Source organism: Balaenoptera borealis, assembly GCF_965194805.1.
Source record: "Balaenoptera borealis genome assembly, chromosome: 11".
Classification (NCBI taxonomy): domain Eukaryota; kingdom Metazoa; phylum Chordata; class Mammalia; order Artiodactyla; family Balaenopteridae; genus Balaenoptera; species Balaenoptera borealis.
Window position 1 is genome coordinate 102,122,898 of NC_138868.1, and position 12,539 is coordinate 102,135,436.

At 41.3% G+C, this 12,539-nt stretch overlaps 1 protein-coding gene across 3 annotated transcripts in view; it reads left to right on the forward strand.

Annotated features, from left to right (window-relative positions):
• The window catches only part of JHY (junctional cadherin complex regulator), a 63,788-nt gene that overhangs the window by 35,690 nt on the left and 15,559 nt on the right, over nt 1–12,539 (forward strand). The window lies entirely within an intron of this gene.

The following is a 12,539-nucleotide window of genomic DNA, read 5'->3' on the forward strand; positions in this document are numbered from 1 at the left end:
ATGAAAACAGCCATTCACCTGAAGCTTCCTAAAAGCTGATGCCAGGGAGGCCACACCCAGAAGTTGGGAGGATGGGGCCAAATGTCTCCTAGAAGTGGACCTAGAGGACAGGGTCTCCTACCAGACCTGATGGAGAGCCTAGGCAGCTTGGCCAACAGGATCGAGGGGACAAAGGAAACGCCTTAAGGCTTGTTATGTGTTGTGGGTAAAGGACTGGGTCAGAAGACAGGGAGTTCTGGGCCCTGACCTGCCATTTACTTGATGCGTGACTTGGGCAAATCTCAGCTTCCCCCGAGCCTTAAGTTTCTTTTTTCTTAAACGAAGCATTGGCCAAAATGAACTGCAAGGTCCATCCCAGCTGCAAAATGCTATAAATCTATGATCCTTTATCTCTAGTTACTTAAATTACTATAGGAAACACAGTTGAAGCATGTAAGATTCTTGCAAACTCTAGCTTTCACACTTGTCACTATGGAAAATCGTAGGCGTCTCGGCCAGTGATAAAATAATCAAGGTAAAATCACAGTGCTTAATGCATGGCATGGCCCTAGGCAGAGACAGTAAAAAAAACTTCGTACAGAAGAAAGCAAAAAGGATACTGTTTCATCTCTGAGGGTACAAGACTCATTTGTTTCTAACCCACTCCTGAGTAAAGACAATAAGGAGCAAAACATCTTAAGATTGTTGCATCTAAAATGACAGCAAGACAGAGCGGCCCAAGGAATGTTTCCCTTTCTTTATTCAGAAAGGATCTGTTAGGTGTTCGCTGCATCCTGTATGCTGGCGGGGCACTCAGCATACAAACCTCCAGGCTGACTTTTTTTCTCCTCTTCAACTACCCACCTCCGATGGCTTCTCTGTGGTCCCCCTCCTGCCTCTCCCACCCCTGTCCTGTTGTGCATGTGGCTGGAACCACTCCTCCAGGGTTTAATCCTATTCGGCCATTGTCTCATTAGCTGTTGCCTGTGTTTCTTTTGTACCAACTACACGATAAGCTCCTTGAACCTTAGCATTGTATTCCTCTCCACCTCCTAGCACATTGCTTTACCCAAAGCTGATCTCAATATTTAATGGTTGACTAAAAAACCATTTAAAGGTCATTTAGTGAATCTCAAGTGAAAATGGGCCTCATCTGAAATCTTTTTCTTGAAAGATGATTTTCAAAGAATCTGCATATCCCTCAGTAAACTTACTCTAACAATGAGTAACTCAGTACTAAGAGATACCTTTACGTGAAATCAAAATAATTCAGACAACAAATATTTATTGAGTACCTACTATATTCCAACCACTAGCTTTTAGGTGACTAGCCCAAAAGACATGTTTTTTTAAAAAAACTCTTCAGAAAAGTAAATAAAACTCGACAAAAGATCCTTTTTTTAAAAAAAAATGATTCCTACCCTCAAGGAGCTTAAAACTTTTGGTAGTGGGAAGACAGTTATGTAATCATTATAATGCAGTGATATAAAAGTAGGTATAATTTAATTCTTTCTTTTAGTGTAACTAAAAGAGCACCTAATTCTGCCCTAAAAAGACAGGAAAAGCTTCCTGAAAAGAGATAGCACCTGAGCTGACCCTAGAAGGATGAGTCAAAATATGCCAAACAGACAAATGGGAGCAGAGGTGTAAAAATGCAGGGCAATCTAGTCTGTCCTGAGTATTACCTGGAGTTCAGTAGCTAAAGGGCAAAGTATGAGGGACACAGGGCTGGGCAGGTCAGCTAGGGGCCATGAAAGGCTTTTTATGCCGATCAAAAGATTTTCAGTTTTATCCTACGGAGAGCAGGAAGCCACTGGCAAATTGTAAGCAGGTTAATGACATCATCGGGCTTGCATGTTAACAAACTGGGAAGGTCTGAAGAATAGATTGGAAGAGAATAATAAGATTGCAGAGACAGCGAAACCAGTCAGGCGACTTCTGCTGTAATTTCTGCAAGAGATGATGGGAGAACTGGAAAGGTGGCAGCATTTGCTCTGTTTGCCCCACACTCCACATGTCATCAGTTCACTTTGCAGGACGGTGGGTATATCCTCTTCCACCAGCTGGACTGAACTCCTGGCAGGTTAGGACAGCATCTGATCCCCCTCAGCCCCTGCCTTGAGGTGGTCAGGAAGTGGAATGAACAAACTTAGCAATTGCTTAAATACAAGGTGAACGTGGGAGAGAGAAAGAGAATAGTTTCTGAGTGTCTGATTAGTGGCACCAACACCACTGAGGAAGAAAAGGAGGGCTTTGGTGCTGGGAATGAAAGGGGGGTGTGTGAGGCCAGCAGTGGGCCTGACGTTGAGTTTGGAGGTGCCTGTAGGGAGGAGGACCTAGAACTCAGGAGAGACATCTGAGTTAGCCTATGTGCATTTGCATCATAAGAATTCCCTGGTGGGTTGCAGCCATGGGAATTGCTGAGCTGCCCCAGGAATTGTAGGTAGTGGGAGAAGAAAGGAAGGTCAAAAACAGGGCTCTGGAGAAATTGGTAAGAATATTTTAAGGGAGAGCAGAGGTAGAGAAGGTAAAAGATTACAAAGGGATTGCCAGAGAGGCAGAAAGCTGACCAGGATAAAACAGTGTCACGGAACCTGAGACATGAAGACTTCAAGGAAGGGAAATCAGTGAACAGGGTTCAACTCTGCAGAGAAGACAAGTAAAAAGGTGCCATGAAAAGGGAGTGATGTATGCAACTCATATATGCAAGTTTCAAATGATTCAGACAAACTAAGTAATGATGATACAAACAATAATACTATAAATGATAGAATGTAGATTTGTTTGTCTACAAATGGAGAGTGGGAGATCTACAGAAAGAGAGAGAATGAAGAAATGTGGCTAAATGTTAAAAAGTGGTGAATCAGTGAGGATATTTGGGGGTTCTCTGTGCTATTCTTGCCATTTTTCTGTAAGTTTGAAATAATTGTGTAAGTTTGAAAAAATAGAAAGTTAAAGAAAATGGTACCATAGGATTTAGCACTAAAAGGTCATTGGTGGCCTGAGCAAAGCAGTTTCAGTGAGAATAAGGGCTCTCCTGCAGGGTACAGAGGTCAGGATGAGAGCTGGGGGAATGAAGACCAGCCTACATTTTAAGATGCCTGGCTGTGGATTAAGAGATGAGGTTTAACCAGAGAATGAGATCAAGTAAGGGACTGTTTAATTTTTTTTTTTTTAAAGAAGAGGTTTAAACACATTTATATGCTGAAAGGATCAGAAACTGGAGATAGAGGACAAGAGAAGAGAGGGTGATATGCTGGAAACAAGGTCCCTGGACCATTTAAGCCTGTGTGTTTTCACTTTAAAAATACTGAGAATTCAGAGCTCCCACTGCAGAAGCTTCGGCCCGACCCTGGGTTCATGGACCAAGATCCCACGAGCCACCTGGGGCAGCCAAAAAAAATAAAATAAAATAAATAACAAAGTAAAAAATAAAATTAGACTAGGAAACTAACCTATGTCAGGAAGAATATAAAAATAAAAATAAAGATGAATCAACAACCGGAAGGTACAACAATACCACAATAGTAAAAAAGAAGAAGAGGAAAAAAGAAAAGGGTGGGGGGGAAGGCCTTGGCTATGGAGGGCAGGGCCTAAGAAAGGGTGAGTTTTGGGCAGTGGGCGGGGCCAATGCTCAGGACCCACAGGGCTGAAAAAGGCCCTGGGGGCTGTGGGGGGTGGGGCTTATGCTCAAGGAACAGAAGGGGCCCAGGTTGCTCCTCATCCCTGGTCTCAGAGGGCAGGGGGGCCTCACCTGGGAGCCCAGCAGGCTTCCTGGGCTTGAGTGGGCAGGGCAAACGCCTTCCTCTCCTCTCCTGCTCCTCCGTCTGGGAGGGCCCCTCCTGCCTGCCTCTCCTGATCTCCCTGTCCTCCCTCCTATGCCCCCAAGGAGCTATGCAGCCTGGAGAGGGCTTTGGAGGGCAGGGGATCGGCCTGGGAGTTCAGCAGGCTCCCTGGGCCCGAGTGGGCGAGGCAATTGCCCTCTGCTTCTCTCCAGCTCAGCTCCTCCTGGAGGGCCCCTCCCACCTGCCTCTCCTGATCTCCCCGGCCTCCCTCTTATGAACCACTGAACTAACAGAGAACCTCAGACCCCAGGGAATATTCATCAGAGTGAGGTCTCAGGGAGTTCCTCATCTCAGCACCAAGACTCAGCTCTACCCAATAGCCTACAAACCCCAGTGTTGGAAGCCTCAAGCCAAACAACCAGTAAGACAGGAACACAATCACACTCATAAAAAAAAAAAAAAAAAAAAAATGAGATGGCAAAAAAATATGTCACAGATGAAGGAGCAAGATAATCTACAAAACCAAATAAATGAAGAGGAACTAGGCAATCTACCTGAAAAAGAATTCAGAGTAATGATAGTAAAGATGATCCAGAATCTCGGAAATAGAATGGAGGCACAGATTGAGAAAATACCAGAAATGTTTAACAAAGATCTAGAAGAATTAAAGAACAAACAAACAGAGATGAACAACATAATAACTGAAATGAAAAATACACTAGAAGGAATCAATAACAGAATAACTGAGGCAGAAGAACAAATAAGTGAGCTGGAAGACAAAATGGTGGAAATAACTGCCGAGGAGCAAAATAAAGAAAAAAGAATGAAAAGAACTGAAGACAGTCTCAGAGACCTCTGGGACAACACTAAATGCACCAACATTCAAATTATAGGGGTCCCAGAAGAAGAAGAGAAAAAGAAAGGGTCTGAGAAAATATTTGAAAAGATTATAGTTGAATACTTCCCTAACATGGGAAAGGAAATAGTCACCCAAGTCTAGGAAGCATACAGAGTCCCATATAGGATAAACCCTAGGAAAAACACACCAAGACACATATTAATCAAACTAACAAAAATTAAATTCAAAGAAAAAATATTAAAAGCAGCAAGGGAAAAACAAAAAATAACATACAAAGGAATCCCCATAAGGTTATCAGCTGATTTTTCAGTGGAAACTCTGCAGGCCAGAAGGGAGTGGCAGGATATACTTAAAGCGATGAAAGAAAAAAACCTACAACCAAAATTACTCTACCAAGCAAGGATCTCATTCAGATTCAATGGAGAAGTCAGACAAAGCAAAAGCTAAGAGAATTCAGCACCACAAAACCAGCTTTACAACAAATGCTAAAGAAACTTCTCTAAGCGGGAAACACAAGAGAAGAAAAAGACCCACAAAAACAAACCCAAAACAATTAAGAAAATGGTAATAGGAACATACATATCGATAATAACCTTGAATGTAAATGGATTAAATGCCCCAACCAAAAGACACAGACTGGCTGAATGGATACAAAAACAAGACCCATATTATGCTGCTTCAAGAGACCCACTTCAGACCTAGGGACACATACAGACTGAAAGTGCAGGGATGGAAAAAGATATTCCATGCAAATGGAAATCAAAAGAAAGCTGGAGAAGCAATACTCATGTCAGATAAAATAGACTTTAAAATAAAGACTGTTACAAGAGATAAGGAGGGACACTACATAGTGATCAAAGGGTCAATCCAAGAAGATATAACAATTATAAATGTTTATGCACCCAACATAGGAGCACCTCAATACATAAGGCAAATGCTAACAACCATGAAAGGAGAAATCGACAATAACACAATAATAGTAGGGGACTTTAACACCCCACTTACACCAATGGACAGACCACCCAAACAGAAAATAAATAAGGAAGCTCAAGCTTTAAATGACACAACAGACCAGATAGATCTAATTGATATTTATAGAACATTCCATCCAAAAACAGCAGATTACACTTTCTTCTCAAGTGCGCATGGAACATTCTCCAGGATAGATCACATCTTGGGTCACAAATCAAGCCTCAGAAAATTTAAGAAAATTGAAATTGTATCAAGCATCTTTTCTGACCACAACGCTATGAGACTGGAAATCAATTACTGGAAAAAAAACTGTAAAAAACACAAATACATGGAGGCTAAACAGTGTGCTACTAAATAACCAAGAGATCACTGAAGAAATCAAAGAAGAAATTTAAAAATTCATAGAAACAAATGACAATGAAAACACGACAACCCAAAACCTATGGGACGCAGCAAAAGCAGTTCTAAGAGGGAAATTTATAGCAATACAATCTCACCTCAAGAAACAAGAAAAATCTCAAATAAACAATCTAACCCTACACTTAAAACAACTAGAGAAAGAAGAACAAAGAAAACTCAAAGTCAGTAGAAGGAAAGAAATCATAAAGATCAGAGCAGAAGTAAGTGAAAAAGAAACAAAGAAAACAATAGCAAAGATCAATAAAACTAAAAACTGGTTCTTTGGTCTTCTCTGGTGGCGCAGTGGTTGAGAATCTGCCTGCCAATGCAGGGGACATGGGTTCGAGCCCTGGTCTGGGAAGATCCCACATGCCGCGGAGCAACTAGGCCCGTGAGCCACAATTACTGAGCCTGCGCGTCTGGAGCCTGTGCTCCGCAACAAGAGAGGCCGCGATAATGAGAGGCCCGCGCACCGCGATGAAGAGTGGCCCCCACTTGCCACAACTAGAGAAAGCCCTCGCACAGAAACGAAGACCTAACACAGCCATAAATATATAAATAAATAAAAATTAAACTTTAAAAAAAAAAAAAAAAAGAATATCACCAAACATTCCGAGAAGCAACTGGCCCTGAATCTGATCAGGGACCACTTCTAATCTCTTAAAAAAAAACAACTGGTTCTTTGAGAAGATAAACAAAATTGATAAACCCTTAGCCAGACTCATCAGAAAAAAAGGGAGAGGACACAAATCAGTACAATTAGAAATGAAAAAGGAGAAATCACAACTGACTGCAGAAATACAAAGGATTATAAGAGACTACTACAGGGCTTCCCTGGTGGCGCAGTGGTTGAGAATCTGCCTGCCAATGCAGGGGACACGGGTTCGAGCCCTGGTCTGGGAAGATCCCACATGCCACGGAGCAACTGGGCCCATGAGCCACAATTACTGAGCCTGCGCGTCTGAAGCCTGTGCTCTGCAAGAAGAGAGGCCGCGATAGTGAGAGGCCCGCGCACCGCAATGAAGAGTGGCCCCCGCTTGCCACAACTGGAGAAAGCCCTCGCACAGAAATGAAGACCCAACACAGCCATAAATTAAAAAAAAAAAAAAAAATTATAAAAAAAAAAAAAAAGAGACTACTACAAACAACTATATGCCAATAAAATGGAGAACCACGAAGAAATGGAAAAATTCTTGGAAGGGTACAATTTTCCAGACTGAACTAGGAAGAATTAGAAAATATAAACTGACCTATCACAAGTGATGAAATTGAAACTGTTATTAAAAATCTTCCAACAAACAGAAGTCCAGGACCAGATGGCTTCACAGGTGAATTCTATCAAACATTTAGAGAAGAGTTAAGATCAATCCTTCTCAAACTCTTCCAAAAAATTGCAGAGGGAGAAACACTCCCAAATTCATTCTACGCAGCCACCATCACCCTGATACCAAAACCAGAAAAAGATATCACAAAAAAAGAAAATTACAGACCAATATCACTGATGAACATAGATGCAAAAATCCTGAACAAAATACTAGCAAACAGAATCCAACAGCACATTAAAAGGATCATACTCCATGATCAAGTGGGATTTATCCAGGTATGCAAGGATTCTTCAATATATGCAAATCAATCAATGTGATATACCACATTAACAAATTAAGGAATAAAAACCATATGATCATCTCAATAGATGCAGAAAAAGCTTTCAACAAAATTCAATACCCATTTACGATAAAAAAAAAAAAACTACAGAAAATGGGCATAGAGGGAACCTACCTCAACATAATAAAGGCCATATATGACAAACCCACAGCAAGCATCATACTCAATGGTGAAAAACTGAAAGCATTTCCACTAAGATCAGGAACAAGACAAGGATGTCCACTCTCACCACTCTTATTCAACATAGTTTTGGAAGTCCTAGCCACGGCAATCAGAGAAGAAAAATAAATAAAAGGAATACAAATTGGAAAAGAAGAAGTAAAACTGTCACTGTTTACCGATGACATGATACTATACATAGAAAATCTTAAAGATGCCACCAGAAAACTACTAGAACTAATCAATGAATTTGGTAAGGTTGCAGGAAACAAAATTAATGCACAGAAATCTCTGGCATTCCTATACACCAACAAGAAAAAATCAGAAAGAGAAATTAAGGAAACACTCCCATTTACCATTGCAACAAAAAGAATAAAATACCTAGGAATAAATCTGCCTAAGGAGGTGAAAGACTTGTTGTACTCAGAAAACTATAAAACACTGATGAAGGAAATCAAAGATGACATAAACAGGTGGAGAAATATACCATGTTCTTGGATTGCAAGAATCAATATCGTGAAGATGACTGTACTACCCAAAGCAATCTATAGATTCAATGCAATCCCTAACAAACTACCAGTGGCATTCTTCACAGAATTAGAACAAAAAATTTTACAATTCGTATGGAAACACAAAGGACCCCGAATAGCCAAAGCAATCTTTTATTTTTTTTTTTTTAACACATGGGTGTTTCTTTTTCCCCCCTGAATATCAGTACCCAAGGGCTGCCAGAGCAATCTTGAGAAAGAAAAACGGAGCTGGAGGAGTCAGGCTCCCCAACTTCAAACTATACCACAAAGCTACAGTAATCAAGACAGTATGGTACTGGCACAAAAACAGAAATATAGATCAATGGAACAGGGTAGAAAGCCCAGAGATAAACTGACACACATATGGTCAGCTAATTTACGACAAAGGAGGCAAGAACATACAATGGAGAAAAGACAGCCTCTTCAATAAGCGGTGCTGGGAAAACTGGACAGCTACATGTAAAAGAATGAAATTAGAACACTACCTAACACCATACACAAAAATAAACTACAAATGGAGGAAAACATAGGAAAAACACTCTTACATAAACCACAGCAAGATATTTTTTGACCCACCTCGTAGGGTAATGGAAATAAAAACAAAAATAAACAAATGGGACTTAATTAAACTTAAAAGCTTTTGCACAGCAAAGGAAACCATAAACGAGACAAAAAGACAACCCTCAGAATGGGAGAAAATATTTGCAAATGAAACAACAGACAAAGGATTAATCTCCAAAAAATACAAACAGCTCATGGAGCTCAATATTAAAAAAACAAACAATCCAGTTAAAAATTGGGCGGAAGACCTAAATAGACATTTCACCAAGGAAGACATACAGATGGCCAAGAGGCACATGAAAAGATGCTCAACATCACTAATTATTAGAGAAATGTAAATCAAAACTACAATGACGTGTCACCTCACGCTGGTCAGAATGGCACGCCAGTCAGAATGACCATTATCAAAAAATCTAGAAACAATAAATGCTGGAAAGGGTGTGGTGAAAAGGGAACCCTCCTGCAGTGTTGGTGGGAATGTAAATTGATACAACCACTATGGAAAACAGAATGGAGGTTCCTTAAAAAACTAAAAATAGAACTACCAGATGACCCAGCAATCCCACTACTGGGCATATACCCTGAGAAAACCATAATTCAAAAAGAAACATGCACCACAGTGTTCATTGCAGCACTATTTACAATAGCCAAGACATGGAAGCAACCTAAATGTCCATCAACAGATGAATGGATAAAGAAGATGTGGCACATATATACAATGGAATATTACTCAGCCATAAAAAGAAACGAAATTGAGTTATTTGTAGTGAGGTAGATGGACCTAGAGTCTGTCATACAGAGTGAAGTCAGTCAGAAAGAGAAAAACAAATACCGTATGCTAACACATATATATATGGAATCTGAAGAAAGAAAATGGTACTGATGAACCTAGTTGCAGGGCAGGAATAAAGAGACAGACATAGAAAATGGACTTGATGATGTGGGATGGGAGGGCAAAGCTGGGGCAAAGTGAGAGTAGCATCGACATACATACACTACCAAATGTAAAATAGTTGGCTGGTGGGAAGCAGCAGCATAGCACAGGGAGATTGGCTCAGTGCTTTGCAATGACCTAGAGGGGTGGGATTGGGAGGATGGGAGGGAGACTCAAGAGGGAGAGGATATGGGGACATGTGCATGCATATGGCTGATTCGCTTTGTTGTACAACAGAAACTAACACGGTATTGTGAAGTAATTATACTCCAATGAAGATCTATTTAAAAAAATTACTGAGAATTGATGGTCATCCTCATCATTTTCTATGTAAGTGCCCTACACATGCGTAAGATCCTTACTTCAAGCCAAGCAATCCGTCGTCACTTTACCTGTCCACATAGGTCTTGTTGCCCTGAATCGTTTTGTGCTCTCCTGTGAATCTTCACAGATTTTCCAAATCCCATTTCCACTGTGTGCTCAGAACCAGACACAGTACTGAGCTAAGGGTCAGACCCTTGCTGGCCAGTGCAAGAGGGTACACTCCCACCAGCAGAAGATCCTTCCCAGGAAAGGAGCATGCTGTCAGTGGGAAAGAAGAAAGTTCCCCAAATACGTGAGTCTTCAAAAGGATGAAACAGGATGTTTCCTTTCTTGCCTCTAAATAAAATAACTTGCCTCTCTAGACAAGGAAAAGAAATGATAGCGTGAAAGATATGTAGCATCTTTGACTTATTTATGTCAACATCCTTGTGACCACATCCTAAGTGATCTTCCCACCTTTCCAAAGAGCTATTCATTTGGTTTTCCTCCAGCACTATCAACAGAGCTATGCCGCTTTTATTCACCTGAGCATAGAGTCCTTCTATACTAGCACTGAAAATTAGAGCTACTGTGTTCTCTAAATTTTATTAATATTATCGAATGGAATGTATAACCCAGACTCAGAGAATGTGTGTTTTGTTGTTAGTAAACACAAAAGAAACTTCAGAGCTAATCTTGGAGCCCAGGCACAACCCTCAGGACTCCAGGGTCGATCAGGGTGACTAAGAACAAGAACGGCTTTTGTTTTAAAGCAGATTAACATTTTGGCTGACATCAAAGCATGCATTCTCCCCTCTGCTTATGTCATGTAAACGGAAAAAGTCGTGAAAGAGAAATAGCCAGATGCTGCCTTTCTCAGGGTTGGGGGCAGACTTCCTTTGGATGGCACAGTAGGAAGGAGCATTAATAACTGAGCACAGATCTTACCGAGAAATTATCATCCCAGCATTAGGCATCAGGAGACCCCGGTGCTAACGCTCCAGCCAAAGGACTCTGCTTTGTGTGTGCTGGGAAAACCTACTGCCATTAAGCAGTTATTCTGAGTGCATGTAGTCCGGACTGATGGTGAGTGTTGGTAACAAAAGAACCCCAGTGAGAGGGGGATGAAATAGAGGATTTCGGTGCTGATGGAGATTAAATAGCCTGAGAATGGCTTTGTATATTAACTTCAGGGAACTAGGGTCTTGCCACCTAAAGAGTGACACCTGATGCCTCAATTGTAGGTAATAAATCTTTAGTAAACCTCAGATCTCAAGTAGTCTGCTCGGAAGGTGAGAGAAATCACACCAAGCCCATAAACGGCTTTCTTTCTGGAGACTGAAATGCCGTCTCTGGGCACTTACATTTACATGAACAGTGGATTTAACACTCGAGGCAATTGAAGTTTCTCCTGAAATGATGAGTCCTTGGCCTTGTTGACAAAGCACCCTGTGAAGAGCACTACTGTCATCTGAATTGTCAGCTGCAAAAGGTATAACATGATTAAGACGAAGTGGTAACCCAAGATTTGGGGTCTGGTACCCCAGGAAAAAAAATTCTTGATAGGTTTTTTTTTTTTTTTTTTAATTTATTTTTGGCTGTGTTGGGTCTTCGTTTCTGTGCGAGGGCTTTCTCTAGTTGTGGCAAGCGGGGGCCACTCCTCGTCGCGGTGCGCGGGCCTCTCACTATCGCGGCCTCTCTTGTTGCGGAGCACAGGCTCCAGACGCGCAGGCTCAGTAATTGTGGCTCACGGGCCTAGTTGCTCCGCGGCATGTGGGATCTTCCCAGACCAGGTCTCGAAACCGTGTCCCCTGCATCGGCAGGCAGACTCTCAGCCACTGCGCCACCAGGGAAGCCCTCTTGATAGGTTTTTTTGGTGGAAATGAGAGAGAGAGAGAGCTGGACAAGTACAGTCAGACGCCAGCAGAAAAAGAGTTCCTGGTCACTGATTTTTCTAGCAATTTAAAGGCTGAACAAGCATGGTTGGACTTAGAGAGTATCATACTAAATGAAATAAGTCAGAAAGAGAAAGACAGACACCATATGATATCACTTACATGTGGAATCTAAAATGTAACACAAGTGAACTTATGCACGAAAGAGAAACAGACCCAAAGACATAGAGAACAGACTTGTGGTTGCCAAAGGGAAGGCGAAGTGGGGGAGGGATGAACTGGGAGTTTGGGATTAGCAGATGCAAACCATTATAGATAGAATGGATAAATAACAAGGTCCTACTGTATAACACAGGGAGCTATATTCAAGATCCTGTGATAAACCATAACAGAAAAGAATATAAAAATAGATGTATATATGTGTAAAACTGAGTCACTTGGCTGTACCACAGAAATTAACACAACACTGTAAATCAACTATCCTTCAATTTAAAAGAA